This window comes from Furipterus horrens, unplaced genomic scaffold (assembly GCF_987537825.1).
Source record: "Furipterus horrens unplaced genomic scaffold, mFurHor1.1.pri manual_scaffold_3, whole genome shotgun sequence".
NCBI classification, from domain to species: domain Eukaryota; kingdom Metazoa; phylum Chordata; class Mammalia; order Chiroptera; family Furipteridae; genus Furipterus; species Furipterus horrens.
In genome coordinates this window covers 131,931,954-131,958,604 of record NW_028327173.1, presented here as the reverse complement: position 1 = coordinate 131,958,604, position 26,651 = coordinate 131,931,954, and positions in this window count along the sequence as shown.

The window sequence follows — 26,651 nt, the reverse complement described above, 5'->3', positions numbered from 1 at the left end:
TGCATGTGCATTCCAGTCTACTCTCCTTGGCTGCCAGGTTACATGATGTCCCATACACTGTTTGCATTATAGTAACAAGGGCTAAACATTTTCTGGACAGACCTCGTATATATAAATTTGCCACATTTCTTTTTGTGTTTGAATTCTAGTTTCATACCATTTGGTCAGAAAAGATGCTTTGCATTATTTTAATTTTCTTAAATGTATTAAGACTTGTGGGCCAATATGTTATCTATCCTAGAGAATATTCCATGTGTGCTTAAAAAGAATGTGTATTGTTTTCTTTTGGGTGGAATGTGCTGTGTATACCTGTAAAATCTAACTGGTCTAATGGGTTTTTGAAAGCCAATGGGTCTATTGATTTTCTGTCAGGGTGGTCTATCCATTGATAAAAGTGAGGTACTAAATGTTCCTAGTATTGTTGTATTGATGTCTGTTTCTTCCTTTAGGTCTGTTAATACTTGCTTTATATATTTAGGTGCTAAGTGTTAATTTATTTATTGTCTAAAATTTTCTTTTTAGTCATTGTCATTATTTTTCACCTAGAGTTTACTAGTAATTTATCAATATTTCAGGACAGAATTTTAACTTTTTAAAATCCTCACCTGAGGACATTTTTTAATTGCTTTTACAAAGAGAGGAAGGAGAGAGAGAGAGTGAGAGAGAGAAACGTTGACATGAGAGCTGTACATCAGTTGGTTGCCTTCTCGTATGCACCATAAAAGGCAATCAAACCCACCTGGCTATGTGCGCTGACTGAAACTCAAACCTGTGATCTTTTGGTCTATGGGATAACATGCCAACCAACTGAGCCACACTGGCTGGGGTCAGCATTTAATTTTTTTTAATTATTAATTTTCTTCATAATTTTAGCGGTGGTTTATGAACCTCATCCCTAGGTAATCTATATTAACCATTTTAATTATGTCTTTCACATGTTTCCACAGAATGTGTAAATACATAGGATTTCTGTCATTTTTATATATCAAATAAGACCAAACATTATGTTTATCTATCTTGTTTTTCTGAAATAATTCAGATAAAAGTATTCAAAGTCAAAGATATAGCAATGTACATTCTTTATAATAAATTCAAAATTCTGTGATGTCAATGTATCAAATTGTTCAACCATTTCTTCCTCTTTTTTTTTTTTTTTTTAAATATTACAAAGCATGATATTATGGGACTTTGAGTTTGGGTCTGTGTGTACTTCCTTCTTTAGAAATGTTCTATCTTGTTTTAAATGTTCTATTTGTAACAGTACACAACTGCATTTTTTAAAAAGATTTATTTATTTATTTTTAAAGAGAGGGGAAGGGAGGAAGAGAAGGAGAGAAACATCAATGTGTGACTGCCTCTTGTGCGTCCCAGGCCTGCAACCCAGGCCTGTGCCCTGACTGGGAATCAAACCAGCAGCCCTTTGGTTCGCAGGCTGGCACTCGATCCACTGAGCCACACTAGCCAGGACTGTTTTTTAATGCAATAAAACTTTTTATATCTGTTAGCAAGAAAATCCAAACCTTTTATATGTGATACAATAATAGAGATTAGATTTATTTCTATCATTGTACTATATTTTTAAAATATATTAGTATTTTTCTCACTTTGCTCTCACTTTTCCTTTAAAAAATAATGGTTTGATCAAATTTCTAATTGTTTTATTTCTCCCTAATTTTTTGAAATCCCTTATTCTTCTATTATGTTATTTGTGTTCTCTTGTATTCCTCACATCAATAAAGCACAAATTCCTATATCATAATATAAAAAAAAAAATTTTTTTTCAAATACTCCTTGACTTTTACTAATTCCCCTTCATGGGGAGACTCAATACATCCATTTAGTTTTCCCTTGGTCTCTTAGGAACCAGTGAAAATGGCGGCCTGTGTCAACCTTTTCTCACAGCTCCAAAGATCTGTTTGTCTACTGTCTTCCCAGTACCTTCAGCCTTCTCACCTTAGTCTGTCCTCTCTGACACTTATCTCTAGACCCAATGCCCTGTAGAGAAAGATCCACACAAATGCTTCAGCCTGTCCTTAAAGGCAGTCTAACATTTTAGTTTCCCTCAGTGTTGATAAGTCTGAGAATCTGCAAGTGGGTAGGAAAAGTTCGTATTTATCTCTCCTCTTTCCCATAATTCACACATACAGAAACAGTAATATTACTATATTTGACAAACATATAAATGCATATAGTGACTTGACTAAGATAGCTTTTAATTGATCAGAAATTGAATGGTAGTCATTTTTCATAAACTGACAGTTTAAGTTTATATCACTCTATGTAAATGCCTGAGTACACAATAAATAAACCCCTTTTATCATCATTAGCCTACATGTCAATCTTTATTATGTATATAATACTACTTATTGAGCTATGTCCAAACCAAACCAAAAGTCTTTTCTCTAAGCTCACTCTGAGCTTATTTTGTAAAATGAATTGTGCATTTACATTGGTGGCCAAGGATAATTCTTAAAATATGATTTTTGTACTGAGGTATATTTCATTATTTATCTGGAGCAAGAAATCAATTCAAAGTGAAGTTAAAATTTTCTTGAAGAAGGTAGCCAAAATCTTTGTATTTTAAATAAAAAAAGGTTGATTTTCCTGTTACTTGAAATTGGTAATGTATATACCATGTCTCTATATTTGGGGAAAATCTGTTCTAATTTTGTGCTTTTAAATTGCATCCAAATTTAAACATTTGGTATTTTTTTTTTGTATCATCCATTTAATTTTGCTAATATGGGAATGTAAGTAGCAGATGATAAAATGAGAGTTAGAATTCTTTGTAATATACTTGCACAGTATATGGCAAGTATAGAGGTAGAATAATCAGTAACTATCTCCCTTATTTAGATTTGGGAAGATATGGGAATCTTACCCTTTATTTCATGTTTGAGTTAGTTCATGGTGAGAGTTAATTCATGCTTATAATTTCTATAATAATACAAGTAAACATGGCAATGTTTAGAATAAACCAAAGAATTCTTTTCTAGGAATTGCATTATATTCTATAATTGTTATAATTTAAGGAAATTGAGCTATTTCTAGTATTTCTTACAAAAATGTATTTACATTTTAAAAGTACATTTTTATTTTTTGTTCATTATTTATTGAGTAACTTATGAGCAGCTATGGAGCAAAGCACAATATTTCTCTTCTGCTCTTAAGGTAAAGACAGTCTGATTAAGAGGGCAGTTACAAAAATTGCAGGCATAGGGCAATTAACTCTATATGGGAGATTCATTGATGCCTCCATAGAGAAGACTTCTCATTTGGTGTGTTTGAAGAAGAATTTAGGAAATGTAACTAAAGAAGAGTTAAGTGGATATGTAAAGTCATAAAGGAGAGAATGTTCATGTTTTTTGAAATAAAAAATTTAGTGTGATTGTGGCATATTGTGTCCAAGGTATGTGGTGAAGGCTGCAACATTCTCCTTAAGTTTCATACACATAAAATATTTAATACAATGAAATGTATTTTAAAAATACATAGCCAAATGTGAAATCAAGAAACAGGAATTGCCAGGAATCAGGTAAGAAATGGGATTAGGAAAACCAAATGTGAGAGAATTGTGTGGAGACTGAATCTGTAAGGTCATGACGCTAGTGAAAAGTTGGCATGGCTTCAGGAGCAAAGAGCTAGTATTTTAAAGGTAAAAGAGGATTTTTCCTCTTTCAATTGTGCAAGGAGGCATTTTTAAGTTATTCCATGTGAATCCATTAATTTAAAATGTTCATAAAGGGGTAAACATACAGAATCCTGGCAGTAGCAAATAAACACAGTCATATAGGGTACCACTAAAACACAAAAGCATACTACTTTAATAAAAAAAATACCCACTCCAAAAATAAGTTCACAGTGAAAAATTACAAACCACATTGTAATTATTAAGAAACACTTTAGGGGGAAAAAAGAAGAATTCTCACATAAACACATTATATGGGAATTGAAAAAAACCAATGAAAATGAGAACAATTAAAAAGCAATCAGAACTTACCTATAAATATGATAATTAGATGGAATTGTATTGCTCCTTAGCAAAAGTAGAATTCAGAGGGCAATTGTATAATATTTTCAAAGTTAAAAAGCATTCCACGTTCTGGTAATAAAAGAATAGGTTATATTAGACTAAACCTCTCTCTGATAACAACTGTAAACTCTGGACAAAATGTTTTAAAACTCAACTGCTTGAAGGCATTTTATAGCAACTAAATACTGGCAGATATTGGAGTTGATTTGACCTTTGAAAGAGGAAAACAAAACAAGGTGAGAGCTATATTTGTATGGTGCAGAGGGCACTCCTCGGTTCACACGGAGTGGGTCAACTAAACTCAAGCACGAAACTCCAGTCTTTTTTTGGCTTGAGAAATCAGAGGGAAAAATTTGGGGCTGCCAGAAGGCTGAAAATTGAGGAGGAAAATGCCCAGAGGAAGACAATTCAGGAAACAGAGATCCAAAATTGACACATAAACTCTTCTCAGACTCTTGACTGACTTTTGAAATATGAATGCATGGGAGCCCCCAAGTGCACAAAGGCAGGCAACTGAAAATCTAAAAGGCTGAAAAACTAAGCAGAAAATTTAAGTCCGATTTTTTTTAAGTCAATACTAATTCTACATTATTGCTTAGAGTTGAACTTACATGATTTGTTTCCTAAAAACAAAATTAGTTCTCAAATAGGTTGTGTCAACCAGGAAAACACCTCCCAATAGGAAAGAAAATAAGTATGAAAGCATAAAATGCATATATAATTTCAGTCGAATGTTGTACATTAAACAAATATATAAATTTACATCAGTGTAACATATATTAGTGTAACATATCATTACAATCTCCAGCACAAGTTTTTATCTAGTAAGTAAATTTTTTTTTTCTGCCAGCATGTCCTAACACCACTTACTTTTGTCTCCCTCTTCCACAAGTTCATATTTCTACCTTTCCTTCATAATTCTGCCACATTGAAACCTTATATCAATCCCATATAAATCCTCATGAAGGAATCCTTTCATTTCCTCTGGAAGCATGTTCATCTACATAATTTTGGTGTTACATATAATTATCATTTCCTTTCATATTTCTTTTCCTGTATTTGTTTCCATACTAGTATGTAGACATGCATTAGTAATTAATGCCTATGAAAGATTTAATTTATCACAATATAGGAACATAGTAAATTATATTAGGCTCTTCCAATATGTTATAGTCTTATTGTCATAAGCATGGCAAAAGTTAAAAGAATAATAACTACTATATATATTATTTCTATATGTTTTTTATTTACTGGCTTTTATTGATATTATTTATTTTATTCATTGAGGTATAATTAACATACAACATTATATTTTAGGTGTACAATGTAATAATTTGATATTTGTATACATTGTACAATGATTACCACAATATGTCTATTTAACATCCATCATCATTCTTGTGATGAAAAGTTTAAAATCTAATCTCTTAACAACTTCCAAATATGCAACAGAGTATTATTAACTATCGTCACTGTGCTGTACATTATATCACCATGACTTTTTTATTTTATAACTGGAAGTTGGTACTTTTTGACTCCCTTCACCCATTTTGACCACCCCACCCCCACCTTTGGCAACTACCAATCTGTTATCTCTGTCTATGAGCTTCTTGCTGTTGCTTTAGATTCTACATATAAATGAGATCATAAAGTGAGATTTCTTTGTCTGACTTATTTATTTCACTTGGCATAATGACCTTAAGATCCACCTATGTGGTCAAGATGGCAAGATTTCCACAGTGGTGGTGTGGCTCGGTTGGAGTGTTCTTCTGTAACAAAAAGGTTACAAGTTTGATTCCAGGTCAGTGCACATACCTGGGTTGCAGGTTTGATTACTGCTCCAGGCAGGTGTGCATAATCCCCATTATGGGAGCATATTGGAGGCAATCAGTAGATGTTTCTTTCTCACATTGATGTTTCTCTCTCTCTCCCTAAAAAAAGCAGTAAAAAATGTCCTTGGGTGAGGATTTTTAAAAAAGGCAAGATTTCCTTATTTTTAATTTCTATATAATGTTTTATTGGATATATAAATATATATGTCACATATATGGTATAAAAACATGGTTCAACTTTATTTTTACTTTTGTATATATCTACCCAGTATTCCTAACATCGTTTATTGAAGAGAATGCTTTTACCCATTTCTCCATTATATGTTCCTGTCTCCTTTGTCAATATTAGTGGATTAATCTCTGGGCTTACTATTCTGTTACATTGATCTGTGTGTCTGTTATTGTGCCAATACCACAATGCTTTGATTATAATAGCCTTGCAGTATAGTTTGAAATCAGGAATCCTGATACCTTCAGCTATGTCTTCTTTCTTAATGTTGCTTTGGCTATTTGGGGTCTATTGTGGTCTCATACAAATTTAGGATTATTTGTATTATTTCTGTGAAAATTTCATTGGAATATTAATAGGGATTGCATTTTAAAATATTTTATTTTTCAGTTACAGTTGACATACAATATTATATAGTTTCAGGTGTACAGCACAGTGATTATACATTTATGTAACTTATGATCACCCTGGTAAGTCTAGTACCCATATTCCACCATACATAGTTATTACAATATTACTTAGTATATTCTCTATGCTGTACTTTATACCTCCATGGCTATTTTTATAACTAGAAATTCAGTACCTTGATCCTTTCCCCTTTATCTTCTATTCCTCAATCAACTTCCCATCTGGCAACCATCAGTTTGTTCTCAGTATCTGAAATTTTGTTTCTGTTTTGTTTGTTCATTTATTTTGTTCCTTAGATTCAACATATAAGTGAAATCATATGGTATTTGTCTTCCTGTGACTTATTTCATTTAGCATGATACCCTCCAAGTGGGTCCATTTTGTCACAAATGGCAAGATTTCACTCTTTTTATGTCTAGTATTTCAGTATATATACATACTCCATCTTCTTTATGCATTTGTCTATCAGTGGCCACTTCAGATTGCTTCCATATTATAAGCAATGCTGCAATAAGCATAGGGATGTATATATAATATCTTTTCTAATTACTATTATGGGTTTCTTCAGATAAATATCTAGAAATGGAATTGATGGATCTTTCTTCATCCCTTGCTATAGCCTTTGTTTTCAAAACTATTTTATCTGATGTAAATATTGCTATCTCAGCTTTCTTTGCATGAAATATAATTTTCCATTCTTTAAATTCCAGTTTGTATGTGTCTTTTGATTTAAAGTGGGTCTTTTGTAATAAGTGTAGGTCTCGTTTTCATATTGATTCAGCCACCCTATGTCTTTTGATTAGAACATTTAATCTGATTACATTTAACTAATTATTGATAGGTATGTAGTTATTGCCATTAATTGTTTTGTTTTTATTATTATTTTTGGTTTTCTTCCTTTTTCATTTTTTGGTTTAATATTTTAAAAATCTTTATTGTATTTTTTCTATTACCATTTAGTCCTTTATACACTGTCTTCCAGCAGTCACCACAGTGTTGTCCATGTCCCTGAGTCCTTTTTCCTTTCTGCTCAATCCCTCCACCCCTTCACCTTCCCCCACCACCACCCCTAGCTGTCATCTGCTCTCCATCTATGAGTCTGTCTCTATTTTGCTTGTTAGGTCAGTTTGTTCATTAGATTCCACATATGAGTGAAATCATATGGTAATCCTTCTGTTTTTATTCTCTTGCTTTTGTCATTTCTATGTTGATGGTTTTCTACAGTGTTGTGTTTGGATTCTTTTCTCATATACCTTTTATAGGTTTTTGATTTGTGGTTACTATGTACTTTATATATACCAAGCTATATTTATAGTGGTGTATTTTAATTTGATAGTCACTAAAACTTGAAAATCACTACAGTTTCTACTCAACCCTTCCACATTTATGATTTTGCCATTCTTTTCTACATGTTTTTGTGTGTTTGTGTGTATCTCTCAATTTACTGTTGTAATTACACATGATCTTCCTACATTTTTGCGTTTTAACCTTTGCATTAGCTTTATATTGGGTTGGCCAAAATATGTGTTTAATTTTTCCATAAAATAGACACATTTTTCATTTTCACCCATAACTTTATGGATTTGGATATTTTGAGTATGTCAGCTATCTCCTGCTATTGGCTTCTAGTGGGTAGAGGCCAAGGGTGCTGCTAAACATCTTCCAATGCATAAGACAGCCCCACAGCAAAGAATTATTTGACCAAAATGTCAATAGTACCAAGAAACTTCACGAACCACATTTAATAGGTTCGAATAGTCACAGCACCTTCTCTATACACTGCACAAATCTTTTTCTGCATTTCAGTTGTGCTTTTACCTTTCTTGAAAAAATAAATCATAATATGCCAAAAATGTTGCAATTTTCTTCCATCTTCAATATTAAAATGGCTGCATACAAATTCACCAATTTTGATAACTTTTTCTTTAAATGCATGCTGACATGACAATACAATCTAACAAAATTGTTTTGAATGAAAAAGACTGCTAAGCACTACTGGAATCATTGTGCAAAATAAAACTAAATGGACTTTTTGGCCACCCAGTAGTTAATTGATCTACTGTTTTTATTATGTCTTTGCCTTGCTCAGTAGAAATTTTTTGTTTCCTATAATTTATTGTTTTTGTTTCTACTTAAAGAAGTCCCTTTAACATTTTTTGTAATGCTCATACAGTGGGGATGAAATCCTTTAGTTTTTCCATTTCCAGAAAATGTTACATCTCTCTTCCAACTCTAAATGGAAGACTTTCTGGGTGGAGCAATTTTGATTGTATGTCCTTGCTTTGCATCACTTTCATATTTTGTGCCACTTCCTTCTGGCCTGCAAAGTTTCTGTTGAAATATCAATTGATAGTCTCATGGGAGCTCCCTTGTACGTAATTGATTTTCTCTTGCTACTTTTGAGATTCTCTTCATATTTAACCTTTGGTACTTGAATTATAATGTGTCTTTGTGTGAGCCTCTTTGGGTTCACCTTATTTGGGACTCTCTGTGCTTCTGGACTTATATGTCTATTTCCTTTGCCAAGTTTGGGAAATTGTCCATCATTATTTCTTCAGATAGGTTTTCAATTATTACTCTTTTTTTTAAGTATATTGACTATATTGTTACAATAGTTCCAATTTTTCCCCTTTGCTCCCCTCCGCCCAGCACCCCCCTCCCTCAACAATCCCTCCCCCCCAGGTCCATGCCCATGGGTCGTACATACAATCTCTCCTGCCTCACCCTTTCATATATTCTTCTTCTTCTTTTTTCTAAATAATTAATTAATTATTTTAACAATAAAAAATAACAATCCCTCCCTCTCAGACTTAAGACCCTTTATAATCTTATAAAAGACAATGGGCGAAGGTCTCGAGCTCCTCTAGCTGCTTCAAGCTGGACATGGTTGTTGTCCTACCTACACTTGGGTCCAGAAATCCCTAATAAGAGTGGGGATGTGAAGGGGAGGGTGGCCTCACACATGAGGAAGGATCGTGCAGACTCCAGGTTGGTTGGCTGTCCCCAGACAACGGCATGATTGATTTAACAGGCTGGCATCCTTGTATTCTGGAGGCAACAGATTTGGCAACAGGGTTAAAGGACATCATTCAATCCATAACCACTAGATGACAAAAGAAAGGTATTAATTTTTCAATGTCTCTTATTAGGGAAAAGAAGGGCTTCTTTGGAGGAAGGTGTGCCAGGTACATCTCACCTGTCCAAAACCCTTTTGCCCATTATACTTAGTTTGGGCTGAGGGAAATATTTTAGGTTTCCCCCCTCTCAGGCCTCTGGGCTCTTTCTGTCCAAGCCTTTAGGACAGAAAAGAGAAACCAGTTTTAAAGTGAAGCCCACAGACCACCCCATTCTTCACCAACCCAGCCACTTAGTTCAGCCAAATCATTGAGTCTCAGGAGGCAGCAATGCAGACAAGATTAAGTGAGGCCTATACATACAGACAATCACTCAAGTAATGAGATCATAGGCTTATGCCCTTTGAAAACAGAAAACACATGTTAATTTCTGTAACATAACCCACATACAAGTCTCTAAATCTGTAGAACTGTCTTATCAGAAAGACATCCAGTTGCAAGGCATTTGACATTCTTCTTGCCTGTAAATTAAACATCTCTGATAATGCCACAGACATAGTTTAACTTTCAAATGAAAACAAATTTTAAATAAAAAGAAACTTTAAAGACGGTTAGCTGCACTACTTTATAGTCTACCACTGGGCATTGTGATTTTCCTTGAATGGCAATTTTTCTCCCTAAGATTACCCTCCTTGTCATTAAAGAGACTGCACTAAGTCCATTTTTAATTTATCCTGTTCAATTGCATAAACAGAACAAGAGCAGCAAATGATCACTTATGATCTTTAGTTCTGCTTTGCTGGAACTTACGCAAGGAACATTTAGAGTGACCTTCAGTCTGCCCTTCAAGGCACAGAAGCCGAACCACATACCTGGCATTCATCCTTGCCTGTAAACACCTGTCTTTTCCAAGTCCTTCTGGTTTTCCATTGTGCCTTACGGTCCCATCTAGCCATCTTTCAGGAAAACAACCTTCATTCCTTCCCTGGAAAGATTGCCATGGATCGCGCATCCATCCAAGGTACCAGGCCTTTATCTCGTGGGCTTTTATTACCTTTGAAAGTCGATCCCAGTTCCTCAGGGCTTTTTGGTAACAATCAAAGCCCAAGCATGTCTCCGTTAGGCATGACATCCAGTCAAAGTCTTAGTTAAAAAAAAAAAAAAAAAAAACCTCTATTAACAACTGGTCTTGTTAGTTTTATGCAAAGAAACTTATGTCATTACTTACTTCTTTAGAATGCCAAACTCTGGAGGAATCAGATAAGAAAAAAATATATACAGTGTGAAGGAAAATCCTTGTCCTTCCAATATTCACTGAACTTGTATTTCCATTCTTTATTTTTATTTTTCCCCCCACTAAAAGTTTTTCTGTTTGTTTTTCCATTACAGTTGTTTCACTTTTTTCCCCCTCTTGCTTCTCTGCACCCTGTCCCTCCCTTCTCCCACATTCAGTCCCCACCCAGTTGTCCATGTCCATGGATCATTTATACATGTTCTTTGACTAGACCCTTCCCCTTCTTACCACTTCTCTCCCTCCCACCTCCCCCTTTGTTACTGTTAGTTTATTCCTCGTTTACATACCTCTGGTTCAATTTTGCTCATTTGTTTGTGTTGTTCATTAGTTTCCTTTAACAGGTGAGAGCATAAGGTAATTTTCTTTTGTTGCCTGGCTTATTTCACTAAGCATAATTCTCTCTAGTTCCAATCATGTTGTTGCAAATGGTAGAAGTTCCTTCTTTCTTTCAGTACTTATTGTCATTTTCCCCCTTTGTACTCGTGTTTCTCTCTGTCTCTCTCTCTGTTTCTTCATCTTCTTAAAGCAGAGCCTTTAGCATCTCTTGCGATGCTGGTTTGGTGGAGATGTATTCTTTTAGCCTTCTTTTGTCTTGGAAACTCCTTATTTCACCTTCCATTTTGAATGAGAGTCTTGCTGGGTAGAGTATTCTTGGTTGTAGGCCTTTGTTTTTCATTGCTTGGAATATTTTTTGCCATTCCCTTCTGGCTTTTAGTGTTTCTGCTGAGAAATCTGGTGATAGCCTTATTGGAGCTCCCTTGCATGTTATTAGTTTTTTCTCTCTTGCTGCTTTTAGGATTCTCTCTTTGTCTTTGAATGTTGGCATTTTAATTATGATGTGTCTTGAAGTGGGCCTCTTGGAGTTCATCTTCATTGGAACCCTCTGTGCTTCCTGGACTTGCATGACTCTTTCTCTCCTCGTGTTAGGGAAGTTTCCTGTCATTAGTTTTTCAAAGAGGTTTTCTATCCCTTGCTCTTCTTCTTCTCCTTCTGGAATTCCTATGATACAGATATTATTACATTTCATGTTGTTCTGCAGCTGTCTTAGAGCCTCTTCAGTCTTGTTCAATCTTTTTTCATTTTGTTGCACTGTCTGGGAGTTTTTGTCTACATTGTCTTCCAGCTCGCTGATCCGATCTTCTGCTTCCTTCTACTGTGTTCTTCAATTCAGAGATCGTATTCTTCATTTCCTCTTGGCTCTTATTGATAGCTTCTATGTCCTTTTTCATGCTGGTGTAATTCTCAATAAGTTCCTTGTAGTTTTTCTGGAGTTCCTGGTAGTTTCTGCTGAGCTCATTGAGCTTCTCCATAATCTATATCTGATAGTTTGCTCCCCTCTATTTCATTTAGCCCTCTTTCTGGGGATTCTACCTTTCCTTTCGATGGGGGGTTGTTTCTCTGTCTCCCCATTTTTGTGACTACTATTGTTTGTTGGTGCTTCTTAGAATGATCTGCACTTCCTGGATCTGCCCCTGGTGGCATCAAATCCTGTACCAGTCTGGGCCTAGGCAGCCTGTTGGAGACTTCCAGGGATCTACTGCCTTTGTCTGTCTTCTTTAGTTGTTAATCTATTCAATCTGTGATTAGCCATCAGGCTTAAGGACTGTGGGTGTGGCAGCTTAATTCCTGTAGGCAGGGCTTTTGCTTCCCCTGAGGCTGAAGCCACTTGGAGGGGAATGGTCTGCCTGCAGTACTGGGGATGAGTCAGCACTGGGACCCAGTTGGCTGTTTCCCCAGTTCTCCCCTCAAAGCCACCACACCAAACTCTCCCCAAGATTCTACAGTCCTCTCTGCCTTCCCTCTGCTTGAGCCCAGGGTAAGTGGGAGCAAAATATTTTTGTATGTGATCTGCCTAAGAGCTCTTTTTCTCCAGCTGTTTCTTTCCAGCTAGCAAGAAACCCTGTGGCTTTTCACTTTTCTCAGCTGGATACTATTTTACTTTCCACTCTGTTGCTGTAGGCTGGGAAGCTCAGCTGGGGGTTTAGACCCTGCCCTTCTCAGGGGGAACCCCCAGCTGCTGAGCTGTTTCTCAGTCCCTTCGGCTGCCACCCGTGTGAGCCCAGCCAGCCCTTCCACATCTCCACACTTCCTACTGGTCACGTTGTGATGTAGAGGCCTTTTCTGTCTCTCCGTGGTTATAAGACTTCTCTCCAGCTAGTGTTCGGTTTGTTATTCCAGATGAGTTCTCCAAAATTAAGTGTAAATCCAGACTAGTTCTGGGAGGAGGTTAGTGTAACTTCCACTTACTCCTCCACCATCCTGTTTCTCCAATTATTACTCTTTTCATTCTTCTGGCACCCATATGATGTAAATGTTGTTATACTTGGTCCCTTAAACTATACTTATCTTTATATTTCTTTATATTTTTGCTTTTCCTGTTTGATATTTTATGTTACCTTGTCTTCCAAAATGCTGATTCTCTGTTTCATCTAATCACCTGTTGATTCCCTCTAATGTAGTCTTTGTTCCAGTTATTAGAGTCTTCATGGGTTCTATCTCTTTAAGTTCTCATTATGTTCTCCTATTCTTTCTCTAAGTTCATTGAGCATTCTTATTACCAGTGTTTTGAACTTTGCATTCAGTACATTGCTTGTCTCCAGTTCATTCAGGTTTTTTTCTCTGGAATTTGTACTCTTCTTTCATTTGGGACATGTTTCTTCATTTTGGTTAACTTCCCTGTGTTTGGTTCTATGTATTAGGTAGATATGCTACATTTCCCTGTCTTGGCAGAATGGCCTTATGTTGTGGGTGTCCTGTGAGGGCCATTGGCACTGCCATCCTGTTCCTATGAGCTGAACATTCCAGGGATATCCCTTATGTGTGTTGTATATGCCCTCCAGTTTTAGCTGAGCCTTAATTGTTGGCACCTTAGTGAGTGGGATTGGTTCTCAGGCTGACTGGCTATGAGGATTGGCCATGACTACAGTGGGTGAGCTATTGTGCAGAGTTGACTCCATGGTGGGTTTTGCTCTTGTTGAGTTCTTGTGCCTGCAGAGTCCACTGTTTGGGTGTTTCATTTATGGAACCTATTGGGTGGTAATTTGGAATGGTCTGAAGCAGCCACCAAGTGTGTCGGTTCTGGGGCCCTCTTAGGAAGGGCTTTGTTGCATGTCGGCTGCTGCTTGTGCCTATAATGGGGCTCCCTGTTAGAAGCTAAATGTGATCTTGGTTGGTAGTTGCCTGTACTGGACTTGGAGGCACCTGGGAGAGGCTCTGCTATTACCTGAGGCTGGCTGCCACTGATTTTGGGCTTTGTCCACTTAGCAAGAGGTACAAGGCATAGTGAGCCTATCCATTGGTTTTTAGGGGCTTGTGAACCTTTAACAGATTTTAGGAAAGTTTTCAGCATGGGCTGATGCCAGCATGTAACAACTGCTGAAAGAGGTTCATGAAGGGCACATGAGTTGTACGAAGAGAGGTATAAGGCAATCACCAGAGTAAGTCAAGCAACATTATCCAGGTTAAAGAAGACTCAGCTTCAGTACCTGAGATTGCCTGCTGGCTGTGTGATGGGGAGGACTCAACCTAAGAACAATAGCACTTGAGTCTAGGAGAAAGCTACCTCTCCAGCTCCTTCTCTGTAGCCAAATAATTCAGTACCCCCTCATGTGTCCCTGGAGCTTTTTTGAGCTGCTGTCCCTTCTCTGGAACTTAGAGTGTTTGTGCTCCAGCTATCTAACAGGACACCTGTGTCTACAGCAACTCTTCATCTCACCCAGATTGAGACCCCACTGATTCTCACAGCCAGATGTTGTTAGAACTCTTCCCAAGACCGGTGCTATAAGCTGAGGAGCCATGTATAGGACTAGAAACCCTTGCTCCTAAGGGGACCCTCTGTAGCCAAGATGTCCCTTTCAACTCTCAAGCACTGCATGTGGGTGTGGGACCATACCGTTTTACGTCCCCACCCTCCCTACTAGTCTGTAAGTGGTTTCTTCTTTATATCCTTAGTTATGAGTTTTGTTCAACTTGTCTTCAGGGGTTTAGCAAGGGTCATTGTTCTATAATTTTTATTTGATTGTGAGAGGAAGCAAGCACAGACTTTACTCATTCTACCATCTTGACCAGAGATCCCTCCCCCTTTTATTATTTTTATTTTAGAGAGAGGGGAAGGGAGAGTTAAAGAAATATTGAATGCCTTCTGCAAGCTCCCTGACCAGCTGTCAAGAGCAACCTCCACTTTGTATTTTTGATAAGTTGAGTCTTCTCTCTTTTTTCCTTCATGATTTGGGCCAAAGGTCTGCTTTGTGAATTTTTTCAAAGGTCTTTGGTCCATTTCTTCTATTATCTTTTGTTCTCTATTTTATTTTTTTTTCTCTCCAATTTTTATAATTTCCTTTCTTCTACTTACTCTGAGCTTTGTTTTTATTTTATTTTTCAATTAGTTTCTTTCACTATTATTCTGTATTGGTTTCAGCTATATAGCATAGTGATAAGACAATCATATACTTTACAAACTGTGGTTGCCTCTCACTCACGCCCCGAACTGGGTACCTGACTTGCGACCTAGTCATGTGCCCTGACTGGGAATCGTACCAGCGACACTTAGTTCGCAGGCCAACGCTCAATCCACTGAGCCACACATCAGAGAAGGAAAACTCTGACTCCAAAAAACCTCCGCTGCCTTGCGGCATACCTCTTCAGGGGAAAGGCTAAGGGAGTAAACCCCGACAGAAAATCCGGAGCCGGAGTCCCCAAGGCGGTTTGACGTTGTAGTCAACACCGGCAACTCCTGCGGCGCACCTGAAGCCAAGCTGTATTGACTCCGTCTTTCCCTTGGACCCTTCAGCTGCGAAGAGAGGGGGGGTCTGCTGCATGGGCAACAGCAGACCCTCCATATCACCCTGCCCAGGCTCTGTAGCTTCAGCTTCACTGGAGAGGACACTCCAGCGTCATCGCAAGATGTCGATTCAACACGGGAGGAGACAGATACCGTGTCACTCCCGAGTCGGACTGCACAGCCATTCTCGGCGGTGCAGATAGACTCTTAAGAAGCTACACCATCGTCTCTCGAGACGGACGGCTGCCGACTCGACTCGATACTTTACAAAGTAACCCTGCCTATAATTCAAGAACCTACCTAGCACCATAGTTAGTTACTATAATATTATTGACTAAATTCCCTGTGCTATACTTCACATCCCATGTCTAATTTGTAACTACCAATTTGTACTTCTTATTCCCTTCACCTCTTTTACCCAATGCCCCTTTTCCTCTCTCAACCATCAGTCTTCTCTGTATATGAGCCTTTTAAAATTTTGTTCATGTATTTTGCTCTTCAGATTCCACATATAAGAGAAATCACATGGTATTTTTCTTTCTCTTTCTGACTCTTTTTATTTACCATAATACCATCTATATCCATTGATACTGTCACAAATGCTAAGATTTCATTCTTTTTGTTTTTGAGACTAAGCTCCTCTTTTTCTGTTTCTTTAGGTTGTATGTTAGATTGTTCATTTGAGATTTTTCTTGTTTCTTGAGGTAGATCTGTAATGCTATAAACTTCCCTTCTTAATACTACTCTAAATAAAAAACTTTTTGGTATGTCATATTTTCATTTTTCTCTATAAATCTTTTGATCTCTTATTTCTTCTTTGATGCAAGAACTGTTTGCTAGCATGTTTTTTAATCTCTGGATATGTGTGATTTCTCCAGCCTTCTTCTTATTGCTGATTTCCAGTTTCATACTGTTATAGTCAGAAAATATGCTTGGTATGATTTCAGTCTTCTTACATTTACTGAGACTGGGGATGTTGCTTCTTCCCCTCCTACCCCCTGGTCCACAATATGAGAACCTCAACTCAACTCCTCCACCACTATCATGTCATCTGGTGCCAAGACAAGTGCCAAAATGCATCTGTGGCCACCATCTCTATACTTCCCCTACTCATTCCAATATGCCCACCTTCATATGTACTGATACCTGGATCTCTCAGATGTATCTGTGTGTTAAGCAAAGGATCTTTGTTGAGTTTTAGTTGTCTGACTTATAAATTTAAGGGGAGATTCAATGGGTCTTCTTATACCACCTTGATGCTGATGTTCTAGCATTAGAATCCTTTGTAGAGTATGACTTTATAAATGATAGTCTCTTGAATAGAAAAGGAACAAATATATATCTAGATATACTGAAACAAATATATATCTAACTAGATATACTGTTAATTAACTTTTTGAAAATGGGTTTAAGACCATGCTATATAAAAACACTGTCTCACAAATTATTTTCACAGCTTAAAACACTCCAGATATAAACTGCATACAGTTAACTAACTAGGCTATTTGTGAGAATGATGAAATTTTTTATTCTTTTATGTATTATAGCACATCTTAAAATTCTCATGTAGTCTATTTAAAATTAGTAATCCTGACCACTGACAAAGTTCTTGCATTATATATTGTTAACTTAAATCTGAGTTGATAATATTTTACAAAGATATTTACTTAAGGCATTAATTGGGCATCATTCATTGGGACTGCATTATATAAATAACTATGGTACTTCCTGGTAATAGTAATTAATTATCACAGGCAGATCAAAATTTTGCTTAATGAATTTGATTCACAGACTGTAGTCTGCTATATTACATACAGATTACATCATTTAATAATGTATAATGCAGAAGAGATGTTTGAAATTATTCACTAAAAGCTTTTAAAACTTTTTGAGTGACACTGAAACATATATATGTTTTAATTATCTTTTGTAAAAATATTTTTAATATGCTTTATTGATTATGCTGTTATAGTTGTCCCAATTTCTTTTTCCTTTGTTCCCCTCCACCCAGTGACATCCCTCCCTCCAGTTGTCTGCCCCCCTAGTCCATGCCCATTGGTTGTGCATATTGTTCTTCTCAATATCTTCCTGTCTACTCCACTCCCTCCTACTATGCTTCTTAATTACTGTACCATCTCCCTCCCTTTTCCCCCTTCCACCTCCCAGCTAACCTCCCCACAATATGCTCCCCATACCTATAATTCTTTTCACACTCTTGTTGCCTACTTAGTTTGCTTTTGTTTCAGTTCTCTAGCTTCTGTTGTTGGTTGTTGTGGTACAGTTTTCATCTTAATGTTCATAGTTTCAATCCTCTTTCTCCTAAACAAGTCCCTTTAGCATTTCATATAACAGTGGTTTGGATCTGATGAACTCCTTCAGTTTTACTTTGTCCTGGAAGCACTTTCTCTACCCTACTATTATGAATGACAGCTTCACTGGATAGAGTAATTGTGGTGGTAGGTTTTTGCTTTTCATTACCTCGAATATTTCTTGCCAGTCCCTTCTTGCCTGCAAAGTTTCTTTTGAGGAATTAGCTGACAGTCTTATTGGGATGCCTTTGTATGTAATTCTCTTCTTCTCTCTTGCTGCTTTTAAGATTCTCTCTTTATCCTTAATTTTTGACATTTTGATTATAATGTGTCTTGGTGTGGTTCTCCCTGGGTCCAGTTATTTTGGAACTCTCTGTGCTTCCTGGACCTGTAAGTCTATTTCCTTCCCCAAGTTAAGGAAGTTCTGCTTCATTATTTTTTTACATAATTTTTCAATTTCTAGTTCTTCTTCTTCACCTTCTGGCAACCCTATGATTCGGATGTTGGCTCACTTATAGCTGTCCTATAAGTTTCTGACCCTCTCCTCATTTTCCTCACTTCTCGTTTCCTCTTTCTGCACTGGTTGACTGTTTGTTCCTTCCTTATGTGCTGATTTGTTGATTTGATCCCTGGTTTTATTGCCCTCACCACTAGTTTCATATGTGTTTTTGTTCATTTCAGCAAGACTAGCCTTCATTCCTTCGCTGTCTTGTTTAAGTTCTGCTGTTAGGTCGGTAAGCACTTTTATAAGCAAAGCTCTGAACTGTGCCTCAGAAAGATTTCCTATCTGCTGCTTCATTAGATTAGGAATTTGCTGTCTGTTCAGCTGCATCCCTGGGATCACTATCATGATCTGTGCCATCCTGAACAGTTTTGTGTTTACCTTTGCTTCCTGGGCAGGGCTGTTACGCCTCTTAGGCTATAGGGGGCGGAGCCCTTTGCACTCATCACAACCGGGCATTTTCTGCAGGGGTGGGAGTCCAAGATGAATTCCTGCCACTCAATGTCCACTGAGAGACCAGGAGCCTCGTTCTCCATCCCCATACCCTCTAGGCCTCACAGTCCAAGGCAATGGGGGTCTGCCTTCCCTAGCTTTGGAATTATAAGCTGACAGGTCTGGTCTGCAGCCGGGGGTGCTCCCCAGGTGCTTCTCGCCTCCCATTAAACATGGGTATCTGTGGTTACCGCTGTCCTGCCATTGTCACTGCTGCTGCCGCGGACAGCACAGCTTGACCTCTCCTCCCCAGCTTCACCCCTCCTACCTGTCTGTATGAGCACCACTTAGTTATAACTTCATATGTTGGACTTCCATTTATTTTCTGGAACTTCTGGTTGCTGCTGGCTTTGTGGTAGTTGTATTTCTTCTTAGTTGTGGCAGGAAACGGAGCATGTCAGTCTAGGCCTCCATCTTGGCTGGAAGTCGCAAAAATATTTTTATGTATGACTACATTTGGTAGTTATCAGTAGTGAGACTGAGCTTTGAAAATATTGTTTTCCCAAATAACAGCTGGCCCTTTTTATCAATTGTGACATTGTTTATCAGAAATGAAACAATGTCCCAAAATAAAGATTTTAAATAGTGGAGTTCAGACTATTTTGTAATGCATACTTAAAAGTTGTCTATTAAAACTATATAGCTACTTTTAACTTTATGGTGAGAATCATTTTATACCAGATACCATTCTGCTTCTTATATTTTCCACTTAAAATATATATTATGAAGAATGTTTGGGGCAGGCACAATTCCACTGAAAACCAAATAAAGTAGTGTCTTTGAATTACAGTGAAATCATGTATGGTAGACATGCATATATACACTTAGTCACACACACACTTATTATTTCAGCTAATGAACTTTAGTGTTGCCCCACTGTGTACTTGCCTTAGGTATTCAGCCATTGAGGTCTTTTCTAAATGCTCTTTCTTATCTCTGTCAAATATTCATTGCTGTTAGAGATTTTTCTTAATATATTTTAAATTTAATGGTTGTAGGTGTTTCCCAAGTTCATAAATAATGGAGTTCCTGTTTCTCATTTTTCTTGTGTCTTGTTTGGTAATGACTTAAAATATTATAATAGAAAGTTATTGAACTGCCATGCAATGTGTTAATAAATAATATGGTGAATGAAAAAAATATTGTATCAAGCAAAGACTTTATTCAAGGTTATTGTAACAGAAAAGAGTGGACAGGATGCAGTTTAAACCCAACTCCCTGATGAAAGGGATCTTAAAGGCTGGGGTGAACTACTAGACAAATATTAGAGAACATTAGGGAGTAAGTTAATCAGTGGATTATGTCAAACACATAGAATTAGTCCCAAATTGGAATAGAATTAGTCCCAAATTGGAAAATACTGAATATTTTCCTCTGGGATTAGGCCGTCTGTGTTGGCTAATTGGCACCCAATGAAGTTAGACTCTTACCCTCCCAACAGAGATTGGGAGATAAGGAAGCTATGTTCCTTGATGATTATATTGTAAAGCCATGGCTCCCAGGTACTTGAGAGAGACATTCCTGGGTTATAAAACTGGCACAGACCTTTAAGAAGATTCAGGAAGTCTGTATAAAGTTTAGTTATGTTTATGGAAAATATTAACATTGTCTTTATCAACATGTAAGACTGAATTAAATTCTAGAAAAAAAAAAAAGATCTGTCCATAGTTCTGTGCATAGTTATCTTTCAGAACATCACTGTACTAAGATCCTATTTGTTTTCATGTATCCAGTGTTGTAAACCACTAGTTTTAATAATAAAAGTAAATAAAAATAAATAACACTTCTTGAAAAAGGATCTATTTCAGCACTATATAATATAATTTGAAACTAAGATCTAAACTTGGCTTTTTAGTATAGGGAAAAAGATTTCAATTTTTTACTTCCTAATCCAAGAAAAAATTATTAAATAATTAACATTTCTACATTTCAATTTATATTTGGTCAGATTTAAATAAAATCTTAATATAGCACATCCTCAAATACCATTTTGTTCATCATTATTTCATCATAGTGCTGAACTGCCATAAGAATCTAACTCTTGTTAACTCCATTAGCCTATAGTAAAACTGGTTTCATTATGTGTCACTTCACTACAGTTTCAAGAACCTACCAACAATGTTCAGTGAGGACTTACTATACCATACAAGCATACATTATGTTATATGCTCAGTCAGGATAGGCAGATTATTCTGCAGTAACAGTACAAAACAGGTACTTAATAATTCTAAAATACAAAAATTTCACACTTATCCTTTAAATGTTGGCTGAGGCTCTAACATGTCATCCTCATCCCTAAATCCACCTAGAACATTATAAAAGAGGAAAAGAGAAAGTATTAAATTGCTTACCAAATTTTAAACACCTGAATATCCCTTTCACATGTATTTCATTGACTGAAATCATCCATAATATCTTACTTCAAAGGATGAGGTCCCATTTAGTGCCTGGAAAGCAGAGAGAGTGAATTATATCCTATAAAGCATTAGTGACTATGACAGTCCAGCTACTGGCCACTAAATATTTTCATCATGCTGCATTGTAAACATTCAAAAAGACAACTTCTCCTCACTTATAGGTTGTGTGATGCAGGATTTTGATTTGGCCAGCGAAATTTAAGAAGTCATATTGTATGCCCTTTCCTTGAGTAAACATTAATATCCTCTTACCATTGATTCAAAGTGAATTCATAACCAGCCTAAATTTATGAGTGACTAAGACAAAAGCCTCGAGCTCCCATATGCTAGGTATACAACATGACTATATCTTTTGATGGAATATACCAATTTTATAAAATAAGATGGTAAGATATGGGTTTCATTTTACTTTGGCTAAACATTGGCCATTCAGGCTAGTACTTTAGCTTATAGCATAGTTCAGTAAAAATACAGAAATGTTTATATACCAGTACTCTGCAGCTATTTATTCTTTACAAATCTGTCTTCTACAGTTTTGAAATCTATTACTCTTACTTACTATTTCTTATTCATCTATTTAGCTACTTGAGAAAGGACCTAGCAGAAAAGAGAATCAAAGTTTATGCACAGTGTTATTTCCACAAAGTTTCTATTCAAATTTTTACAATATTTGATTTTATCAAAGATCTCACTGGGGAGTTTTTTTCTAGGCACCTAGGTGAGTAAACTAATCAGACTAGAGGCAGAACAGAGTGTAGTCCTGTTTCTAACTGGTCTGGTGAATAAGGATTACTTAGCCATGAGCTGACATTACCTACTTTAGTCTTTTATCTGGTGAACATTTAACTCTAGGTCTTCAGGAGAATGAAATACTGTACGGCAATGAAAAATTATATAGGCTTCTGGTCAAGATGGCAAAGTAGGTAAATGCTGAGATTGCCTCCCGCCTCATGACCACATCAAAATTACAACTAAATTATAGAACAATCATTGAGAACCACCTGAAGACTATGTGAACAGGAGTCCTATAAGTAAGGATATAAAGAAGCCATGATGAGACTGGGAGGAGGGGTGAAGATACATAATGGGCAGGTCCCACACCTATGTTCTGATGATTAAGAATTGGGAGGGATATCTAGATTGTGGCAATCCCTTGGAAAGAAGAGTACCCATAACATCTAGCTATTAAAAAGCAATGGGGGTTACATATCAGTGAGACAGAGGGCTTCTGGAGTCCCAGGCATCACTCTTGAGGGTCCTGCACAGAGGAAGCAGCTTGAAAAGCACAAGGGCTATATGGGGAGGAACTAAGTTGACTAGCTTCAGGAAGTGGCTAGAGGAGCAGGTCTCTCTAGGGACAAAAGTGCTGGCAGGTGCCATTGTTCCTTTGTTGAGCACTCTCCCACCAAACCAGCCTGGCGCAGTCTGGCACCAAATCTGAGCTAGCTCTCCATTGACTTGGATAAGACCATTAGCTTCCTATTGGTGGTTTCTTGAGATCCTGCCTTTAATTTTCCCAAAATCTCGCAAAGGCCCACAAACCTCAGACAAGAAGTAGCTGGCCTCAGCATGCTCTTGTTAAAGAGAGTATCTCAAAAATAGCAAGAGAAAATTAATTATGAACAAAGAAGCTCCCATTAGATTATCAGCTGATATTTCAACAGAAACGTTGCAGGATGAGAGTGGCACAAAATATTCAAAGTGATGAAAAGCAAGGACCTACAACCAATATTATTCTATCCAGCGAGGCTCTCATTTAGAATTAAAAGATAAGTGTTTTCCATAAAAAACAAACAGCGAATGAAGTTTATCACCAATAACCCAGTATTATGAGAAATGTTAAAAGGATTTATTTAAGTAGAAAGGAAAAGATAAAAATAGGAATTATATAGGGAACAAAAAACTCTCACTGACAAAGGTGAACATATAATAAAAGCAGTACAAATGCTAAAAGACAGAAATAGGAAGATTGTATACAGTTACAATAAACTAAGAGATACAAACACAAAAAAGAAGTAAAAAAGAATGACAAAAACATAAACATGGAAGCAGGTGAGTAAAAATGGTAGTGATTTTTAGAATATGCTTGAACTTAAGCAACCACCAACTTAAAATAGAGTGCTATAAACATAGCTTGGTCTATCTGAAGCACATGATAACCACAATCAATATATAAAAATAAGTAATCCAAACATAACATATAAAAAGTCATCAACAGAGAAGAGAGTAGGAGAATGAGAAAGGAACAAAGAACTACAAAAACAATCAGGAAACAATAAAATGGTTATGCCTACATACCTATCAATAATTACATAGATGTAAATGGATTAAGTGCTCCAATCAAAAGGCATAGGGTGGCTGAATGGATAAAAAACAAGGTCCATACATGCAACAAAACCTCTTTAGTTTGCACACATAGACTGAAAATAAAGGGATTATATTTCATGCAAACAGAAACAAAAACAGCTGGGATTGTAATACTTATATCAGACAAAATAAATTTTAAAACAAGGCTGTAACAAGAGACAAAGAAAGGCATTTTGTAATAATAAAGGGATCAAACAAAGAAGAAGACATTACTCTCATAAGCATCTATGCATCCAAGATAGAAGCACCTAAGTAGATAAAGCCATTATTGACAAACATAGAGGGAGAGTTGGACAGTAATACAATAAGAAGAGGGGACTTTAACATCAAATTGACATCAATAAACATAAGAAACACATAGACAGAAAATCAAGAAGGAAACAATAGCCTTAAGTGACACATTTGACTAAATGGAAAGATATGCTGTGCTCATGGATAGGGAGAATTAACATCTTAAAAATGCCCATACTACCCAAAGGAATCTAAAGATCCAATGCAATACCTATCAAGAAAACAATGGCATTTTTACAGCACTAGAACAAATAATCCTAAAATTTATATAAAATCACAGAAGATCTTAAAAACCAAAACAATCTTGAAAAAGAATAGAGTTGGAGGTATCACACTACCTGATAGCAAACTATACTACAAGGCAATAGTAATCAAAACTGCATGGTACTGGGATTAAAAACAGACACATAGATCAGAAGAACATAATGCAGAGCCCTGAAATAAACTCATTCCTATACAGTTGATTAATCTATGACAATGGAGGTAAGGATATACAATGGGGTGAAGACAGTTTCTTCAATAAATGTTTGGAAAACTGGGCAAATCCATGCAAAAAAATGAACTGGATCACTTTCTCATATCATATACAAGAATAAACTTAAAGTAGATTAAAGACTTAAATGTAAGCCTCATAATTATGAAACTCCTAGAAGAAAACATAGGCAATAAACTCATTGGCATTGCTCTTAGTAATATTTTTTTGAATATCGCTTCATGGGCAAGAGAAACAAACAAATTAAACAAATGGGCCTATATCAAACTAAAGTTTTTAAAGTGAAGGAAACCATAATCAAAATGAAAAGAAAACCTACTGCATAGTAGATATTCGCCAATGATACATTCAAGAAGGTGTTAATACCCAAAATATATAACAACCCATACAACTTAACACCAAAAACACCAAACAATCTGATTAAAAAATGACCCGACAACCTAAATAGAAATTTCTCCAAACAGGACATTCAGATCACCAGTAGAGATATGAGAAGATTCCACATTACTAATCATCAGGAAAATGCGCTCCTCATTCTGAAATGAAGCCTTCTCCCTTATTACACCACCTGAGTATAACTGCGATTCCAGAATGCCAGTTCATCCAATTTTATTTAGACATTTAATATTTATTCCCTACAATACTTTTAGATTTTAACAATTCAAAATGTCCTCCGTTGAAGTAGCTTTAAAATCTTGGCCACCCATCTCAAAACATGTTCATGCACTTGTCTATGTCCTCTTAAGTGTGGTGCCCAGAATGAGAAATGATACTCCAGATGATTATGCACAAAACAGAACTACAATATTCCTCACTCATTGTGGGTATTATGTTCTAGATCCCTGCAAAGTAGGAATCTTACATTTATTTTAGAATTTATATATATTTTAAGGCTTTATAAACCCTCTCACACACTTATAAACCATTCCCAGTCCCTTATTAACCTTTCCCACTCCCTTATTAACCTTTTCCACACTTTTATAAACACTGATTATGTTTTTAAACCTATCCTACACTCTTAAACCTACGTAACTTTAACAACATATGTATACAGTACCGCAAAATCCCGCGATATAGAGAAAAATCCATGATAAATAATTAAATATAATATTTTTTAAAATCCTGTGATACAGTGAGGCCACAATAAGTGAACTGTGATATAGAGAGGGACTACTGTATTTCTTTCTTTATTCTGAACATTACATTTCCATTAACAAAACCTAATAATGACTTAGCTGTCTTTTGAAATCCATGCCACTGTTGACTCTCATTGAAATAATGGTTATTGAAACTTCTAGCAAGTTTATTAATGGAAAGTAGTTAAATCCGACTTCAAGAAGGCAGAAATTTTAAGCTTAAGAAAAATGAGTAAGAATAATAAGGGAATTTCTCAGAAGATCAGACAACCAACTGTGAGTAATCCTGACAATGTTATTTTAAAAAAGAAAAGGAGGGAGGGTAACTTCAAAGACAATAGATACATTAATAGCTTTTTCCTGACATTACAGAAAGGAAGGGTACATGTAGAATTCTGGGTAAGATAACAATAAAAGCACATTCTCTTCTTTTGATTAGTATTAACATGCTATATGTTTATTATACCTTTACTTTTATCAATAAGAATTCTTAATTCATTTTTTGCTGCTTTTTGTAAAGAACCTGCTTATCCAGTCTGAGAATATCTGTGTTGCATTTAGATCACTAATATTTACAGTGCTATTACAATAGTCAGATTAACTTCTACCATCTAGTAACTGTTTTCTATTTGTTTTATTTCTTGTTTCTTTTTTCACTTTTTTTATAATTTTAATTAAGAATTTAATATGATTCAATTGTATCTGCCCTTTTAGCATGCCATTTATGCTTATATTTGTTTCTTTTGAGTTTACAATGTGCATTTTAAATTATTTAAGTCCACCTTCAAACACACTTTATGATTTCATATATACTATATGTACTTGAAGCCCTGGCTGGTTTAGCTCAGTGGATTGAGCGTCGGCCTGCGAGCTAAGTGTCGCTGGTTCGATCTTCCAGTCAGGGTACATCAGAGAAGGAAAACTCTGACTCCAAAAAACCTCCGCTGCCTTGCGGCATACCTCTTCAGGGGAAAGGCTAAGGGAGTAAACCCCG